Source organism: Choloepus didactylus, chromosome 7 (genome assembly GCF_015220235.1).
Source record: "Choloepus didactylus isolate mChoDid1 chromosome 7, mChoDid1.pri, whole genome shotgun sequence".
Lineage (NCBI taxonomy): Eukaryota > Metazoa > Chordata > Mammalia > Pilosa > Megalonychidae > Choloepus > Choloepus didactylus.
The window spans coordinates 42,817,404-42,838,358 of record NC_051313.1 but is presented as its reverse complement, the minus strand read 5'-3'; positions in this window follow the sequence as shown (position 1 = coordinate 42,838,358).

Here is a 20,955-nt window from a genome sequence, read left to right as displayed (position 1 = left end):
TTGAATAATACCTTTATGGAAAAAGGCTTCAACAAAGCACTTTAAAAAATTACACCTGGAGATTTTGGGGAATATTGAGTGTTTAAGAGAAATTATGAATGGAAATGATATTTCTTGGATCCTAATATGCATTAGGAAGTTTTGCAGTCTTATCTCAAGAGAGACAAATTATTTAGGCCCATATTAAAGATGAGGAAACTAAGGATCAGAAAGAGCCATAATTTGCCAAGGTTACACAGTAAATTGCTGACCTGGGATTTGAACCCAGACTGATTTGGGTAAATGTAAGTGTTGCTACACTATTACTTTTTATCTTACTCTAACAGATGGTCTTAAACATTTGACACCTCCTAGCCAATTCAGAAATTTATCCAAATTTATCCAGATCACCTGAGGAAGTTGTTAAAAATTTAGTCATAGGCTCTACCCCTAATTCTAGTTCAGTAAAGCTTCAGGGGACAGGGAAGGCATCCAGAATCTGAGTTTGGACAAGCTCCCCCAGTAGTTCTCATGCAGGCCATCTTCTGACCTTACTTTGAGAAAGCACAGGCCCAGCCCAGTGGATCTTAACCCTTCCCGGGCACAGAACACTTAGAGAACTTGATGAAAGCGATACACCTTTTTTTTTTTCCTTCAGAAAAAAAATGCACATTTTACACTGTCAAATTTGTACACAACTTTAGGGGACACGGACACTTGGTTCTCCTGTCCCAGTTAAAGGTGGTTTAATAAGAAGCCTCTTCCATCTCTCCACCGAGAGATGTCACTGTTTGGTCTCAAGCGAGCTCCCAAAAGACCCTTTAGTTTTTTTGTTTTTTCCTTTCTCCTCATCAACAGACAATAGTTTCCCAGAAAAATGAATTTACTGTTTGAAAAGGAGCTTCACCTTGTAAATAGAGCAGACGCTGATGCAGCGCTTCAATCTTAAGCTGAAACAGAATAGTAGTGTTATCTGTAATCACGATGAAAGCTGATCTGGAAATAAAGGTGTTATTAAAACCAACAGTAGGGACCAAAGAATAACATGGGAACAAACAGAAAGGAGAATCACTAAATTTATTTTGTCAAAAAATCCCTTCTCTAGCCTCTTTTTCCCATCCCGAGGTTTTGTCTTAGGTCTCCTTTTTAAAGCTAGGCTTTGCATTTTTTAAATAACTCAAGACTTAGCACATCATTTGAAAAAAGTACATGAGTAATATTGACCTAGAGTTCTCAAAAACTTACTTTTTATTGGTTTTGGCTTCTGTAAATTAGGGGAAGCATAAGGAAAATATGTTGTTCTCTCCGTAGCCAGGGACTCTAGACCTTGGGTCTAGTAGGACTATGGATGGACTTAAGGGGAGAAGCAGCTGCAAAATGTGTTGTATGTAAATTCCATGTGTTTTTGTAGTTTTCTGGGGAGACATTCCTTGGCTTTCATCAAATTCTTAAAGGGATTTTTGACTAAAATTAAAACAGTAGTCATTTACAAGAAAGGCCTTGTCTGATAAGGTCTAGACAAGCAAATAGGGTCAAAAGAGCCATTGGTATGGGCCTGGCAACTGTCTTCAGTTTACATGCCATTGTCAGACCACATGTCCTGATTTTGGTGTAGACTGGGGACACTCTGCCAGAAGGACCAGTTACCCAGAAATGTGTCTTCCCTGGTATGAGAAGAAAAACACATCCTTTGGAACCGCAAAGGCCTGTCTCAGTGACAAGGACAGATTGTCTAGCCTCCATGATTCCCAGTGTGATTGTAAATCAGAAATGGAACTCCCTGATTTGTCAGATTGTTGTGAGGCTTAAATAAAAGAGAAGATGGAAAGCTCCTAGCACAGAGTCTAACATATGGTGGGCACTCAGAAATGCTTGTTTTTGTCCCCAGTCCTCCCCAGCACACTAAGACAGCTCCCCACAGTTGAGATGTTGAGGACAAACTATCTACTATTCAGATGGGGCTAGACCTAGTTAGGTTGACCCAGAGCCTGGGCTGGGAAATCTGAAGGAAAACAAGTTTTCCTGTAGGAATTCCCATATTTAGGTCTACCATCCAACTCTGGAAAGTCAGGTCAGGGCCTCAGGCACAGAGCATTCCTGAAAATTACAGGGAGTCACAAGGAAAGAAAAGATATTGTCCCTGTCCTTGGAATTACTGGGCCCTAATAGGACTGACCATACAAAAAAATAAGGTAATAGATGCCACAGGGCATGGGACACTAACAACACACATGTGAGCACAAATATTCTACACTTCTGAAAACGGGTTATGATAAAAAGGACTTGGGAAGTATTCAAGAAGGAAGCGATAATTGAGCAATAGTTTTAGTGGGGAGAAGGGGTATTATTTGGAGAAAAGTAAGAGGAAGGAAAAATACCAAGAAAGAGGGAAAGAGTACGATAGGGAGCAGGTTTAGGAGGGAGGTGGACAGGAGCAGGTTTGCAGGGCTGCAGAGCAAGCCAGGCTTGAGGGCCTGTGAAAAGATGACAGCAGTTAGGTGCGGGGGAAGTGAGGCAGCTAATTGGTAGAGACCCTTGAAGCCCATGATTAGGAGTTTTAATTTAATTCAAGAGGCAATTGGAGCTATTGTGGGTTTCTAAGAAGGGGAGTGACATGATCAAAATGACGCTTGAGGACAATGGTTCTTGTTGCTGTGGGCAGGGTGGATTAGATGCAGGAGACCCTCAGGCAGGGAGGCTGATCTGAGGCTGTTGCAGGAATCCAGAGGTGAGAGGGACATGACCTAGAACAGGCTCTGAGAAGGGGGTGGAAGGAGCAGAGCTGGAATATATTATGGAGGATAAACATTTTTTCATTGTTTGGAACAAGGCACTGGGTTAGGTGCCAGAATACCAGGGGAACAGGCACAGTTATTGGGTCAGAGAGAGACAGACAATTAAGCAATTAGAATATGATGAGATAAGGGCTGTGACTATGGAAAGCAGAGAAATATGGGAGCACATAGCAAGAGCAGCACCTAAGGGAGTCAGGAGGAGGGACCTGAGTGATCGGAGGTGATCGGAGAAGTCTTCCCTGAGGAAGTAGCATTTATACTGGGAACATAAGGATTAAGTAGAAAGCGTTAGAGAAAACGTTCCAGGCAGGAAGCCTCAAGATGAGAGGGCAGGAGCAGAGCTGCGAGCAGAGGGAATAATGGTTCCAAGGGGTATTTATGGGGGTAAGCAAGGTGGGACCACACCAAGAATTGGGACCAGTCTTAAGGGCAGTGGAAGGCCAGAAGAGAGGAATGATTCGTTTTTCTCTCTGACTATGGTGTGAGGAAGATGGAATGGGGGGCTGGTTAAGATGGGAATCTAGGAAGCCTGAGGGACAGACGATGCGTAGTGGAGCTAGAGATATGTGGATACGTTCCAGAGACATTTAGGATGGGATGAGAAAGGCATTTAGAGGAAGAGAGAGTAGGAGGAGTATTAGAGGGGATGTCATCATCCCAGAGAGGGGAAGGGTCTTACCTAGAGACCTTGCCTGTGTAGATACCAATGCAGTAATCTAAGTCTCTGGATTCCTGGGCCCAGATTTCTTCACAGCTCTATGGTGAGGGGCTGGGCCTGCCAGTCCTTCATTCCATTCAGTGATATGCTCTGGGGGGGGGGGGGGGGGGTCCCTGTACACCTCCAGGTGAAAGGACTCTACCTTAAAATGTTGCTGATGGTAGAAAGGCCTCTTGACCTGGTGAGGCATCCAATTTTACAAATAAGAGTTTCCAAGGGAATTTTCAGAGTAAAATTTTTATCATTGATTTTCAGCAATTTTATTATGATGTTTCTTGGTGTAGTTTAAGTCACTTTTCCCTTAAATACTAATTTGTGTTCATTTTACTTTTTTTAATTTTTAAAATTATATTTTATTAGAGAATTTATGTGTTTACTGAAGAAATATTTGGAAACCACATATCCAATGAAGGATTAATATCCAGAGTATATAAAGAAATTTTTCAACTGAACAACAAAAAGGCAATTAAAAATTTTAAAATGGGCAAAAGACTTGAATAGACATCTCTCTAAAGAAGACATATAAATGCCCAGAAAGCCCATGAAAAGATGTTGAATTTCATTAGCCATCAGGGAAATGCAATAAGGTAACATTTTGCACTCATTAGTCTGGATGCTATTTAAAAAAAAAAAACGAACAGAAAATTACAACTGTTGGAGAAGATGCAGAGAAATAGGAACACTCATTCACTGCTCGTGGTTGTGTAAAATGGTGCAGCTGCTATGGAAGACAGTTTGGTGGTTCCTTGGAAAGCTAAATACAGAACTACCGTATAACCCAGCAATCCCACTACCAAGTATATGTCCAAAAGCATTGAAAGCAGGGATTCAAACAGATATTTTCACACCAATACTCATAGCAGCATTATTCACAATTGCCAAAAAATGGAAGCAACCCAAGTGTCCATCAACAGATGAATGGATAAGTAAAATGTGGTACATACATACAATGGAATTCAGCCATAAAAAGGAATGAAGTACTGATACATGTAACAGCATGGATGAACCTTGAAGACATCTTGTTGAGTGAAATAAGCCAGACAGTAAAGGACAAATATTGTATCATCTCACTGAAATGAAATAATTAGAATAAGGAAATGCATAGAGACAGAAAGTAGATTAGAGGTTACCAAAGGATAGAGAATGGGAAGTTAAGGCTTAAAATGTAAGGGTTCCTATTTCGAATGATGGCAATGTTTTGCTAATTGATGATAGTGATGGTAGCACAACATTGTGAATGCAATTAACAACATTGAAATATAAATGTGAATATGATTAAAAGAGGAAATGCTAGATTGTATATAAGTAACAGAATAAAAAAATTTTTTAATCCATGGAACTTCACTAAACAATGGACCCTAGGTTAAACTATGGACTTTAATTAATAGTAAAATTATTAAAATGTGTTCTCATCAATTGTAACAAATGTTCCACACCAATGGAAAGTGTTGGCGGTGGAGTGGTGTATGAGAATTCTGTATTTTATGCATGATTGTTGTGTAAACCCACAACTTCTCTAATAAAGAAAAAAAATTGTATTCCATATGTTCAAAAAGTTAAGTAGAGACATGGGAGATATAAAAAAGACCCAAATCTTCAATGGATGAATAAGAAAAAAAGAAATGGTATATTCAGGCAATAGAATATTATTCAGTCATTAAAAAGAATGTAGTCCTGATACATGCTACAAGTTGGATGAACCTTGAAAACATTATGCCAAGTGAAAGAATCCAGACACGAAAGGTTACATATTGCATGATTCCAATTACATTAACTATGTAGAATTGGTAAACCCATAGACATAAAGGAGATTAGTAGGGACAGGGATTTGGAAAGTAATTGCTTAACAGGTACAGGTTTTCCTTTTGGGATGATGAAAATGTTTTAGAACTAGACAGAAGTGGAGGGCAGATATAGAGAAACCAAGATGGTAGCTAGGTGAGACAGAGCTAAGGAACACCTCCATGGAAAACACGAGATAAGGACCAGAGAGTGACCCAGAATACTGGTTACAGCGATGTGCCAGCTGGACGAGACGTGCTAGTTCCCAGGAGCTGTATACTTGGTAAAACTGGGAGTCTGCATTCTGAAACGAGTGAGTAAGCTGGCTGGAAGTCCCGCAGCCGCGCGGCGATCCAGGAAAGCCAGGGTTTGGCATCTGGACACCAACAGGCTCTTTTGATAAAAAAAAAGGGGGGGGGGAACCCAGGAGCAGCTGCAGGTGCGATCGTGGGAAACACGCAGTAAAACACAGCAAGAGGGGGCTGGGCTGGCCTCTCGGTGTCTGGCCTGGAAGATAGCCCACTGCAGATATCCCTGAGGCTGGAGGAATGGAGCGGAGACCCAGAAGCCAAAAGAATCCCCGCGGCTAGCAGCTCGCTCCCGGGAAGGCTGGATAAACTCCTGCCTGGGGCTGTGCCCACAGCCCAGAGCCCCGCCAGCTGTCCCGGAGCTGGGAAGGAGGAACTGTGCGAGGAGGGGGTTGTGGAGATGCCCCATTCGGCCATTTTTGCGTAAGGCTGAAAGTGAGCCGGCTGGGCCTGGCGGCCCGGGACTTCCCTTGAGGGACGGCGCGTGCTGATGACGTAGCACAGCATTCCCTCAGCAGACGTCCTGGAGGATCGCGGCTGGGTGGGGGGACCGCTCGGAGATCCCAGGGACACTACGCCAAGTCCGGTGGTTTGTGGGACAGAGAGGGGAGCTGGGGCTGAAATGAAATGAAGGCTTGGAGTCTTGCAGCAGCCTTGAATCTCTGGGAACCGGGGGGATTTGAATATTGAGGCTGTACTTCCTCCCTGACCACCCATACATGCGCCCTGCATTCAGGACGGAGGGCTCCAGCAACACACCCAGGCTGAGTTCTCCGGCTGGACCCCACAAGAATCATTTCCCCACTCACTGCAGGGACAAGGTGGAGAACTGACTTGAGAGGTATAGGTGACTCACAGATGCCATCTTCTGGTTAGTTAGAGAAAGTGTATGTCACCAAACAGCGTTTCTGAAAAATTAGATAGGTTTTTTTTTTTACCAATTTAAAGAACCCTGTCGAGCAGAGCAAATGCCAAGAGGCCAAAAACAACAGAAAATCTCAATGCATATGATAAAACCAAACGATATGGAGAATCCAACTCCAAACACACAAATCAAGTTATCAAAAGAAACGAAGTTCCTCGCAGAATTAATCAAAGAAATACAATCGAGGAATGAAAGCATGGCAAAGGATTTAAAGGACATCAAGAAGACCATGGCCCAGGATATAAGCTACATAAAGAAGACCCTAGAAGAGCATAAAGAAGACATTGAAAGAATAAATAAAAAAATAGAAGATCTTATGGAAATAAAAAAAACTGTTGGCCAAATTAAAAAGACTCTGGATATTCACAATACAAGACTAGAGGAAGCCGAACAACATCTGTGTCCTAGAAGTCCACAGAACAGAAAATGAAAGAACAAAAGAAAGAATGGAGAAAAAAATCGAAAAAATAAAAATGGATCTCAGGGAAACGATAGATAAAATAAAATGTCCAAACTTAAGACTCATTGGTGTCCCAGGAGGGGAAGAGAAGGGTAAAAGTCTAGAAAGAGTATTCAAAGAAATTGTTGGGGAAAACTTCCCCAACCTTCTACATAATATAAATACACAAAGCATAAATGCCCAGCAAACTCCAAGAAGAATGAATCCAAATAAACCCACTCCGAGACATATTCTGATCAGGCTCTCAAATACTGAAGAGAAGGAGCAAGTTCTGAAAGCAGCAAGACAAAAGCAATTCACCACGTACAAAGGAAACAACATAAGACTAAGTTGTGACTACTCAGGGGCCACCATGGAGGCGAGAAGGCAGTGGCATGACATATTTAAAATACTGAGAGAGAAAAATTTCCAGCCAAGAATACTTTATCCAGCAAAACTCTCCTTCAGATTCAAGGGAGAGCTTAAATTTTTCACAGACAAACAAATCCTGAGAGACTTTGCCAATAAAAGACCTGCCCTACTTCAGATTCTAAAGGGAACCCTACCAACAGAGAAACAGCAGAAAGAAGAAAGAGATATAGAGAATTTTAACAGAAATATATAGTACCTTACATCCCAAATCACCAGGACACTCATTTTTCTCTAGTGATCACGGATCTTGCTCCAGAAGGGACCATAAGCTGGGACATAAAACAAGCCTCAAGAAACTAAAAAAAAAAAAAAAAAAAAAAAAAAAAAAAAAAAAAATTGAATATACTCAAAGCACATTCTCCAACCACAGTGGAATACAAATAGAAGTCAATAATTTTTGAACTGTAACTCCACTATTTACTTCCTACATGATATAAATTACACAAACTCTAATGACAAATCAGTGGTTTTGAACTCAATGTAAAATATGTAATTTTAGACAACTATATAAAGGTAGGGGAATGGGGGAGTATAGGAACATAGTTTTTGTGTCTTATTGAAGTGGAGGTGGTATCAAAGAAAAACAAGATTGACATGGATTTAAGAGGTTAATTTTAACCCCCACAGCAAACACAAAGAAACTATCAGAAAATATAACCATAGAGATGAATTGTACAGTTCGGGTTAAGAGAAATGGGGGAAGGGGCAATGGGGAGTTAAGAAATGAGGGTGGAGTTGCTGTTTGAGGTGAAGGGAAATTTCTAGTAATGGATGGTGGGAAAGAGCATTACAACATTCTAAAGGTGATTAATCCCACTAATGGAAGGCTAGGGAGGGGGTGGAATGGGAAGATTTAGGCTGTATATATGTTCCCACAACTAAAAAAAAAAAAAGTCTAAATAGATGATTGAATGCCAAGGATGAACTTGGATGGAATTGGAGGATAGAGGACAGGTGGCTCAAAGGGACACAGTTGAGACATCAGGTAAAGGAAATATAGAATGTAAGCTTTGTATCATTGTTGAACCTCTTATACTTCTTAGCTGCGCTTAATGGGATTGCATAAAAGAATGTTCTTATTGATGGGAAGTGTATATGTGAATTATAGTGTATGTTCAAGAGTGCGTGCAGCTAGCTCTCGTATGTTCAGAAGACAGAGCAATAGATGATGGATGATAGATAGGGAGGGAGGGAGGGAAGGAAATAGCGATGTGACAGCATGTTAAGGTTGGTGGATTGAGCTATCGGGGGAGGGGGGTCAGGGTATGATGGAATTCTTTGTATTGGGTTAGTATTGTTTTTGCAACTGTTCCTATAACTTTGAATTCATTAAAAAAGAAAAAAAAACAGAAAAAAAGTGGAGGGCATACTATATTGTGAATGTAGGAAATGCCAATGAATTATTCACTTTAAAATAGTTAATTATATTTTATATGAGTTTTACTTCAATTTTTAAAAAAGACCCAAATCTAGAGGTTAAAATGACAATGTCTACGATTTAAAAAAAAAAAATACTTTCAATGAAAATAATGGCAGAAGAAAAGATACTGAGCTTGAAGAAGCTATACAAAATGAAATACAGACAGAAAAAAGAAATTTTAAAAATGAACAGGGCATCAGTGAGCTGAGAGACAACTTCAGGCATACATGTAATTGGACTCCCTAAAGAAAGAGAAAGGGGACAGGGAAATATTTAGAGAAATAGTGGTCAAATTTATTCCTGATTTGATGGAAACTGTAAACCCACAGATCCAAGAAACTTGATAAACCACAACCACAAGAAAAATGAAGAAAACTTCTTCATGGCACATCATAATCAAGTTACTAATAATCAGTGATAAAGAAAAAAAACTTAAAATCAAGAGAGAAAAAATACATGATAGGTACAGAAGAATAAAGATAAGGATGACAGCAAGTTTTTCTTAATATATATATTTTATTGAGATTGTTCAGATACCATACAACTATCTAAAATCCAAAGTGTACAATCAATTGCCCATGGTACCATCATACAGCTGTGCCTCCATCAACACAATTAATTATTTTTTTCAATTTTTAGAACATTTTCATTACTCCAGAAAAGAAATGAGACAAAAAAAGGAAACTCAAATCCTCCCATACCCCTAACCACGCCCCCTTCCATTAATGAATCATAGTTTTGGTCTGGTACATTTGTTACTGTTGATGAAACAATGTTAAAATACTACTAACTGTAGTAGATAGTTTGCAATAGTGTATTTTTTTTCCTATATGCCTCTCTATTATTAACTTCTAGTTATAGTGTCATACATTTGTTCTAGTTTGTGAGAGAGATTTCTAATATTTGCATAGTTAATCATGGACATTGTCCACCACAAGATTCACTGTTTTATACATTCCCATCTTTTGACCTCCAACTTTCCTTCTGGTGACATATGTGACTCTGAGCTTACCCTTTCCACCACCTTCACACACCATTCAGCATTGTTAGTTATTCTCACAATGTGCTACCATCACCTGTGTCCATTTCCAAACATTTAAGTTCACCCTAGTTGAATATTCTGCTCATAATAAGCAACCGCTCCCCATTCTTTAGCCTCATTCTTTATCCTGGTAACTTATATTTCATGTCTATGAGTTTACATATTATAATTAGTTCATATCAGTGATACCCTGCAATATTTGTCCTTAGGTGTATGACTTATTTCACTCAGTACAGTGTTCTCAAGGTTTCTTCATCAACCCCAATCAGGTTTTCCCAGACCAGAACAGACTTAGGTCCCAGAAGGAAGAAATATTCAGCATCCAGTTTCCCTGAGGGTGTGTCTTAGAAAATTGGTACAACCTGTGATGCCTCAGGTCACTGTGCTTTTCTGCCCAGCAGGTGGCACATGTCAGCCTGTAACTCCAGACTGGTGTAAGGAGGTGTGGCCCGTGGCTGTTTTCCCCCAGGCTCTGGGGTCTGGTTCTGAATGGAAGTTGGATAGTAGAGCTGGGTTCCACCTCTTTCTCTTAGGGAAGTGTTCTAGTTTGCTAATGCTTCTGGAATGCAAAACACCAGAGATTGATTGGCTTTTATAAAAGGGGGTTTATTTGGTTACACAGTTACAGTCTTAAGGCCATAAAGTGTCCAAGGTAACATATCAGCAATCAGGTAACTTCACTGGAGGATGATCAATGGTATCTGGAAAACCTCTGTTAGCTGGGAAGGCATGTGGCTGGCATCTGCTCCAAAGTTCTGGTTTCAAAATGGCCTTCTCCCAGGACGTTCCTCTCTAGCTGCATTTCCTCCAAAATGTCACTCTTAGTTGCTCTTAGGGCATTTTTCCTCTCTTGGTTTCTCTGGAGCAAAAGTCTGCTTTCAACAGCCATCTTCAAACTGTCTCTCAGCTGCAGCAACTCTCTCAGCTCCTGTGCATTCTTCAAAATGTCCCTCTTGGCTGTAGCTCCTCTTCAAAATGTCACTCTCAGCTGCACTGAGTTCTTTCCATTTGTCAGCTCATTTATATGGCTCCAGTGATTTAATTTAGACCCACCCTGAATGAGTGGGGTAACAACTCCATGGAAACTATCCAATCAGAGTCATCACCCACAGTTCGGTGGGGCACATCTCCACGGAAACACTCAAAGAATTGCAATCTAATCAACACTGATACATCTGCCCACACAAGATTATATCAAAGAATATGGCCTTTTCTGGGGGTCATAATACATTCAAACCAGCACAGAAAGATAACAGACAACCCCCCTAGGGAGAGGTCATTAGCATTTGAATAGACTCTCCCTATGCTATCTCCACCCTTGTCTGGGTCTGAGCACTGGGAACTGAAAATGGCTGAGGCTTTCTCCACTGAGCCAAAAAAGAGACAGAAAGCCCCCTTCAGAGCTAGTCCATGGCCACCCTCCATCTCTCCAAGGTCAGTCATCACCCAAAGCCTCTGTCTGCTTGTTGGGGATTCATAGCTCATAGTGAGCAGTCCATGCTTGTTAATTAAACCCCAGTTGGAGCTCAGCTGAGCTATATTTGCTTGCTGGGAGAGAGCTTCTCTCTAGCACCACAAGGCTTTGCAGCTCGGGCTGTGGGGGGAGGGGTCTCCCAGCTTGGATACACCATTTTTATTTACAGATTTTATGCTGCAATCTCGAGCATTCCTCCCAATTCAGGTTGGTGTTTGATGAGTGGACGGTCATGTTTGTCCCCTCACAGTTATTCCAGATTATTTACTAGTTGTTCCTGGTTGTTTATTAGTTGTTCCAGGGGGACTAACTAGCTTCTAGTCCTGTCTATGCCACCACCTTAGATCCCAAGAGCAACAGCAAGTTTTTTTTATGGAAATAATGCAAGCAGTAAGAATGTGGAACATCTTTAAAGTACTTAATATCTTTCAGAAAACAAAAGCAAAATAAATTTTTTTCAGACAGACAGAAGCTGAAGGAATTCATCACCAGCAGACCTATACTACTGAGGAGCCATTATTCTAGAACTAACATATCCCCACTACTAGGTCAAGACTCTTCTGTGCACTCTACTCAATGCCCCATCTATTATGTGGTCTTTATATTCTGGTTCATGGGAATACAAACTATTCCCAGCCCTGCATTAGCTGTAGGAACTGGTCAGCCTACCACTTTCTGGCAGTGCATTCACAGGCCTTGGGGAGTATCATCGTACCCATGCACAGATCTTCACTGATGTCTCAAGGGGCCCCCTCTGTGCTTCTGTGGAGTTCTCTCTGTGCATCCCCTCCTCTCTGGTACTCTACACCTCAAAACCCCCAAACTCTGATTTCTCTCTCTCCACTCAGCAAGATCATCAAGCTCTGTTTAGTTTTCTTCCCTGCTCTGAGCACCATGAAGGCTTCCCTTATTTCTTTTCCTTCTCTCAGGGATCACAGTTCTGCCTCTTGTCCAATGTCTTAAAACTGTCATTTCAAATATCTTATCTGTTTTATGGTAGAAGGGGAGTTCCTGTAGCATTTAGTTCTCAGGGGGCAGAAGCAAAACTCTTCCAATTAAGTTTAATTCTGACTCTTCCAATTTTGTCTGTGCACATTGTCTTCAGAATCCAATTACCACCAAGTAAAATGCACTCCAGTCTAGATAATAAGAAAAGTTTTGAGAAAGAAAAATGTTTACTCTACCTGGAGCACCTGTGTGACCCATATCTATGCAGAAATAGGTTAAATGTGAACATTAATCCAGCTTAAGAATTTTTGTGACATATTACCAGGTCATACTTTAGTCAACAACAATCACCAGAAAATTCAGCTATGAACTGAATAGAATTCAGCACTTGCCAAAAACCTCACCTGAGACATACATTGTTTAAAAGCTACTGTGTAAGGGACTTGTTAATTGTTGTTCCTTTCAGTTCTCTAAGCTCTCTATTTCCTGCCAGTGTAGGAGAAAGCCATGGTGGTTGATGCAGGACTGCCTTTGGGCAAATTAGAAAAAGGTGTCCCTTCCTTAAGACACCTTTCTTTAATCTATTGGAAAATTGTCAAAAATTTCTGACTTTGCTACAAAAAGAAGCGTTATTGCCATCTTCCAGAAAATTGTCATAATAAACATTCAAATCTACAATGCAAACAACTCCCCCTCAGATATACATAGGAGCCCTGGTGGATGAAACTACAATTAAAAAAAAATAGGGGACAGACATACAAATTATTAAATTGTAAAAAGTTAATGTGAAATCATAACATAAAAAGGAAATGTCTTCCCAGCTTTGTCATTGAAAGTGGCCCAACTGCTGTACTTCTTTATCCTTCACACCACACATGCTGATATACTCTCAGCACCCTGATTTGTTCTCTAAAAATATTCTCTACAAACCAGAACCAGAATGTCTTAGAGGGTGGTCAATTCCATAGAATAACTCCATAACTGTCTGGGACATCTTATCCTTTGCAGAAAGCAAGGATGTTTCAAGGAGGTCAAAGGCAACACAGAAAGGAAATGGAGCCAACTTCAAGGGGCTCCTATTGACTAGGGTGTGACAGTGTAAGCAACAGAAAACAATACTAATTTTAGGTATTGCTAGTAGTATTAGTAGTAGCAGTAGTAATATGACAGTTATTTTGAACTAGTTGAGCCTGTGAACAGCCATGAGTTTATAATCATAATTAAAAGAAAACATTCTTATGAAGTGGCAATAGATAGCTGTAATAAAAAGGGTGAATACGATGGGATCAGTTTAATTTTGATCAATTTTATTAAGAAGAGCCATTATGTACGGCTATTGGTTTATAAAGCTCAGATTTTAATTAAATGTTTAGATGAGTTTGATTAAATAAATTTTCATTCAATGTTTAAACTTATTTAATCTCTTAAGTTTCAATTAATTCATTCTATAAGTATGATGATTGTTTAAGGAATCCCAGCACACTATGCCACCCCCCATGTGCCACCCTATGCTGCATTTCTTGGCTCTGCAATTTTATGTCTTTCATAAGAGATGGGGAATTTTCAGTGGTTATTTCCTCTATTAATGCTTTGGCCCCTTTTCCCTTCTCTTCTTCTTCTGGGATACCCATGACACATCATTCATGTGCTTCATGTTGTCATTCAATTCCCTAAGATGTTGCTCATATTTTTCCATTCTTTTCCCTATCTATTCTTTTGTGTGTAGGATTTCAGGTGTCATGTTCTCTAGTACCTGCATGCTTTCTTGTGCCTCTTGAAATCTGCTGCTCTATGCCTCCATTGTGTTTTTTCATCTCTTGTGTTGTGCCTTTTATTTCCATAGATTCTGCCAGTTGTTTTCTCAAACTTTAGGTTTCTACCTTATGTCACCCAGTGTTTCTTTATATCCTTCATCTCTTTTGCCATATCTTCCCTAAACTCATTGACTTGATTTTTTAATTGATTTAACATATTTATTTATTCAGCAGTCTACATTGTCTATTAAAACCCCAGTTGGAGCTAGGCTGAGCTATATTCACTTGCTCTGAGAATGCTGCTTTCTCCCATGGTGAGGTCCTGCAGCTCAGCCTGCCATGGTGGGGAGGGGGCTCCTGGTATGGTTCCACAGTTTTTACTTACAGCTTTTATGCTGTGATCTCAGCCATTCCAACCCTTCCAGGTTGGCGTAGGATGTGTGGACAGTCTTGGTTGTCCCCCAGCAGTTGTTCCAGATTACTTACTAGTTGTTCCTGGTGTTTATTAGTTGCTCTAGGGGACTAACTAAATTCCACACCCCTCTATGCCACCATCTTGCCCCTCCTCCTCTACCCTGAAATTTTTGATGCAGAGGTTAGATGAAGAGGACAAACATCCTTCAGCTGTATTCTGAGAAGTGCTTTGTGAATACCTTCTTGGTGATTCAAAGGTAAGATGTGAAATAGTGTTTTACTTATGGGTCATCATAGCCTCAGGGGCCTTGTTAAATGAGAGGACCTTTGTTTGCTGTGCTGGGCTTAATAAAGGGGAGAATTTGAAGAGCTAGGCTGGAGGGATTCTTGTGGTGGGAGCACAGGAGCTAAGTGAGACATTGATTGCATGAGGGAAGGAAGAGAAAAAGAGCTGTGGCTAAAAAGTGTCATCAAAGAAGATGATTGTTAAATGGGGAGTTTTGATTTGTTTGCTCTGGGGTAAACAACACAGTCCCATTCTTCCATCACCCATATAAAATCTTCAGTAAAATCTGCTTTGCTTACTAGTGCTTTGGGATGAGTGGATTCTTTAGGAGAGCTCAAGGGGGCTCTGATTTCTGCATTGAGGTGGAGCACAGGACACACACTGAGACAGCACATGGGGACAGAGCCACAGGGGAGGGTCAACTGAAATCAGAGTTAAATATCAGTGTGAGTCAATTAGCTTTGACAAGGAATAAACATCAAAAATCAAGAAGTGCTTTTGGAACTATTTAAATAAAACATACTCTTCTAGTGTGAGTCTCACAGGTTCAGCTATTCAATGACTACTCACAGGGCACTGGATACTGCTGAGTAATGGGGGGGGGGGGGTCCCTGCCCTAAAGCATTTACAATCCTGTTGTGGAGGAGACGGATGCACATGAGACACTCAACTGATGATGATAACATTGTGTGCTGGGCAGTGCAAAAAATGGATGTTCTGGAGAGAAGGGATCTCCAAAAGCTAGGGGAGGTCAGGAAAGGCTTCTCACAGAGGCAGAGCTTGAGCTGGTCCCTGGAAGAAGAGCTCTCCCGGCTGGGACTAAATGTGAGCAAATGCACGGATGTCGCATTGGGTTGAGTTTTGAAAGTGGTGCATTAAAGGGCAGTGGTGCGTCCTGCCTGGCTGATGCTGAGGCTCGAATAGTGGTAAGAAGTGATGTTGGAAAGGTGGTTGGGCCATTGCTTAAGATGAGGGTAGAAAGAGAGGCTGAGGTTCCTAATTGACACCAATAACTAAAAACAATGTATTGACTAAACATTGTACAGGAGCTATTGGAAAGAAGCTGTTAAGTGATGTTCTACAAAGTTGTCTAGATTTGCCCAAAGAGGCAAGAGTGGACTTTGAGGAAAATGAAATCCTTTTAAAATGGACACTTTGGATGCTTTTCCTTTTTGTATCAAATTGCTGCTGTGGAGTGAAGAAATTGGGGGAGATGATGGAAATGTTCTATATTTTGATTTTGGTGTTTATGTGGGTGCAAACATTTCTCAAAATCCATCAAATTGCACCCTTAAATTGGTTGCATTTTATTGTATGCAAATTATGCCTGGAAAATATACTGAAAAGTTATAAAAAGCAATTTGCACAATAAAAAATATCAGAGCAACTCTGAAAAATAGTAACTGCCCCTGTACTTCCTTTTCTTCAGCTGACGTTTTGGAAATAGTTTAGGATCTTCAGAAAGCAAGAAAGAAAAGAAAAAGATTCTGAATTACTAAAGTGACTGGAAACAAAATTTTCCAATTAACTGTTATGATTATTAACCAGCCAGCATGGGTTTGCATAATTAATGACCCCAGAGGCTATTATGACTTTCATTTTTCTTTTGCCTTTAAACATGTTCTTCAATAAGAGAATCAAGGGATGCACTGTAGGTGGTGAGAGGCATGAATTGCTGAGTGTAATTACCTCCCTAGACATTGCAAATGTTCAAGGGATGAATGAATGAATGAATGAAGAACTGTAGAAGGGTTTTAAGCAGAGGCATCTCTTTTTTCTCGTGAAAAAAGAACCTCTCTTTTCCAGTTTATAATGAATGTGTTTGCTGTGCTATTGAAGAATAACCAATTCTGCCACTGAAGAAATAAAACCACATAAGATGGATAAAATTCATAAGTATTAAGCCTAGATATAAAGTAAACCAGCAGCTTGTGAGAGATAGAACACATAGGATGTCATAAGTACAGATAATGAGTAAGCAAATAGCTTTTGAAACGTAGAATTCATAAGGTGTGTTGAGTATCGGTGGTAAGTAAATTGGCCGCCTGTAAACATGGTGGATGTTAATAAGGACAGAATAAGAAGAATGTTACTTATTGTGATGGCTAGGTTCATGTGTCAACCTGGCCAGGTGAAGGTGCCCCATTGCCTGGTCAAGTAAGCACTGGCCTAACCATTACTGCAAGGACATTTCATGGCTGGTTAAGAAAGTAGAAGACTGGTTTATTAAATTATCAGTTAATTGATGGCATGTGCAGCTGTTTAAATCTATGATCAACTAAGGGAGTGTCTCCTGCAATGAGAGAATCCACGAGTCATTGGACTGATTTAGTCAATCAGTTGAAAACTTTTTTTTAATCTTCATTTTATTGAGATATATTCACATACCACGCAGTCATACAAAACAAATCGTACTTTCGATTGTTCACAGTACCATTACATAGTTGTACATTCATCACCTAAATCAATCCCTGACACCTTCATTAGCACACACACAAAAATAACAAGAATAATAATTAGAGTGAAAAAGAGCAATTGAAGTAAAAAAGAACACTGGGTACCTTTGTCTGTTTGTTTCCTTCCCCTATTTTTCTACTCATCCATCCATAAACTAGACAAAGTGGAGTGTGGTCCTTATGGCTTTCCCAATCCCATTGTCACCCCTCATAAGCTACATTTTTATACAACTGTCTTCGAGATTCATGGGTTCTGGGTTGTAGTTTGATAGTTTCAGGTATCCACCACCAGCTACCCCAATTCTTTAGAGCCTAAAAAGGGTTGTCTAAAGTGTGCGTAAGAGTGCCCACCAGAGTGAACTCTCGGCTCCTTTTGGAATCTCTCTGCCACTGAAGCTTATTTCATTTCCTTTAACATCCCCCTTTTGGTCAAGAAGATGTTCTCCGTCCCACGATGCCAGGTCCACATTCCTCCCCGGGAGTCATATTCCACGTTGCCAGGGAGATTCACTCCCCTGGGTGTCTGATCCCACGTAGGGGGGAGGGCAGTGATTTCACCTTTCAAGTTGGCTTAGCCAGAGAGAGAGGGCCACATCTGAGCAACAAAGAGGCATTCGGGAGGAGGCTCTTAGGCACAACCATAGGGAGGCCTAGCCTCTCCTTTCCAGCAACCGTCTTCCCAAGGGTAAAACCTATGGTAGAGGGCTCAACCCATCAAACCACCAGTCCCCTATGCCTGTGGTCATGTTAGCAACCATGGAGGTGGGGTAGGCGAATACCCCTGCATTCTCCACAGGCTCCTCAAGGGGGCACTACATCTTTTTTTTTTCCTTGTTTATCTTTTTTTTTTTTTAACTTTCCCTTCTTTTTTAAATCAACTGTTTGAAAAAAAAGTTAAAAAGAAAACAAACATACAATAAAAGAACATTTCAAAGAGACCATAGCAAGCGAGTAAGAAAAAGACAACTAACCTAAGATAACTGCTTAACTTCCAACATGTTCCTACTTTACCCCAAGAAAGTTACATAATATAGCAACATTTCTGTGAACTTGTTCCTACTATACCCATTAGAAATTAACAGACTATAGTCATTCCTGGGCATCCCCAGAACGTTAAATAGTTTATCTGTTCTTCTTGGATTATTGTTCCCCCTTCCTTAATTGCTCTCTATTGCTAGTTCCCCTACATTCTACATTATAAACCATTTGTTTTACATTTTTCAAAGTTCACATTAGTGGTAGCATATAATATTTCTCTTTTTGTGCCTGGCTTATTTCGTTCAGCATTATGTCTTCAAGGTTCATCCATGTTGTCATATGTTTCACGAGATCGTTCCTTCTTACTGCCGCGTAGTATTCCATCGTGTGTATATACCACATTTTATTTATCCACTCATCTGTTGAAGGACATCTGGGTTGTTTCCATCTCTTGGCAATTGTGAATAATGCTGCTATGAACATTGGCGTGCAGATATCTGTTCGTGTCACTGCTTTCCGATCTTCCGGGTATATACCGAGAAGTGCAATCGCTGGATCGAATGGTAACTCTATATCTAGTTTTCTAAGGAACTGCCAGACTGACTTCCAGAGTGGCTGAACCATTATACAGTCCCACCAACAATGAATAAGAGTTCCAATTTCTCCACATCCCCTCCAGCATTTGTAGTTTCCTGTTTGTTTAATGGCAGCCATTCTAACCGGTGTTAGATGGTATCTCATTGTGGTCTTAATTTGCATCTCTCTAATAGCTAGTGAAGCTGAACATTTTTTCATGTGTTTCTTGGCCATTTGTATTTCCTCTTCAGAGAACTGTCTTTTCATATTTTTTGCCCATTTTATAATTGGGCTGTCTGTACTACTGTCATTGAGTTGTAGGATTTCTTTATATATGCAAGATATCAGTCTTTTGTCAGATACATGGTTTCCAAAAATTTTTTCCCATTGAGTTGGCTGCCTCTTTACCTTTTTGAGAAATTCCTTTGAGGTGCAGAAACTTCTAAGCTTGAGGAGTTCCCATTTATCTATTTTCTCTTTTGTTGCTTGTGCTTTGGGTGTAAAGTCTAGGAAGTGGCCGCCTAATACAAGGTCTTGAAGATGTTTTCCTACATTATCTTCTAGGAGTTTTATGGTACTTTCTTTTATATTGAGATCTTTGGTCCATTTTGAGTTAATTTTTGTGTAGGGGGTGAGGTAGTGTTCCTCTTTCATTCTTTTGCATATTGATATCCAACTCTCCCAGCCCCATTTGTTGAAAAGACCATTATGACTCAGTTCAGTGACTTTGGGGGCCTTATCAAAGATCAGTCGGCCATAGATCTGAGGGTCTATCTCTGAATTCTCAATTCGATTCCATTGATCTATATGTCTATCTTTGTACCAGTACCATGCTGTTTTGGCAACTGTGGCTTTATAATAAGCTTCAAAGTCAGGGAGGGTAAGTCCTCCCACTTCGTTTTTCTTTTTAGAGTGTCTTTAGCAATTCGAGGCATCTTCCCTTTCCAAATAAATTTGATAACTAGCTTTTCCAAGTCTGCAAAGTAGGTTGTTGGAATTTTGATTGGGATTGCATTGAATCTGTAGATGAGTTTGGGTAGAATTGACATCTTAATGACATTTAGCCTTCCTATCCATGAACATGGAATATTTTTCCATCTTTTAAGGTCCCCCTCTATTTCTTTTAGTAGAGTTATGTAGTTTTCTTTGTATAGGTCTTTTACATCTTTGGTTAAGTTTATTCCTAGGTACTTGATTTTTTTAGTTGCTATTGAAAATGGTATCTTTTTCTTGCGTGTCTCTTCAGTTTGTTCATTTCTAGCATATAGAAACATTACTGACTTATGTGCATTAATCTTGTATCCCGCTACTTTGCTAAATTTGTTTATTAGCTCTAGTAGCTCTATCGTCGATTTCTCAGGGTTTTCCAGATATAAGATCATATCATCTGCAAACAATGACAGTTTTACTTCTTCTTTTCCAATTTGGATGCCTTTTATTTCTTTGTCTTGCCGGATTGCCCTGGCTAGCACTTCCAGCACAATGTTGAATAACAGTGGTGACAGCGGGCATCCTTGTCTTGTTCCTGATCTTAGAGGGAAGGCTTTCAGTCTCTCACCATTGAGTACTATGCTGGCTGTGGGCTTTTCATATATGCTCTTTATCATGTTGAGGAAGTTTCCTTCAATTCCTACCTTTTGAAGTGTTTTTATCAAAAAGGGATGTTGGATTTTGTCAAATGCTTTTTCAGCATCTATTGAGATGATCAATTGATTTTTCCCTTTTGACTTGTTAATGTGTTGTAATACATTGATTGATTTTCTTATGTTGAACCATCCTTGCATGCCTGGAATGAACCCCACTTGGTCATGGTGTATGATTTTTTTAATGTGTCTTTGGATTCGATTTGCAAGTATTTTGTTGAGGATTTCTGCATCTATATTCATTAGGGAGATTGGCCGATAGTTTTCCTTTTTTGTAGCATCTTTGCCTGGTTTTGGTATTAGATTGATGTTAGCTTCATAAAATGAGTTAGGTAGTGTTCCATTTTCTTCAATGTTTTGAAAGAGTTTGAGTAAGATTGGTGTCAGTTCTTTCTGGAAAGTTTGGTAGAATTGCCCTGTGAAGCCATCTGGCCCTGGGCATTTATTTGTGGGAAGGTTTTTGATGACTGATTGGATCTCTTTGCTTGTGATGGGTTTGTTGAGGTCTTCTATTTCTTCTCTAGTCAGTCTAGGTTGTTCATATGTTTCCAGGAAATTGTCCATTTCTTCTACATTATCCAGTTTG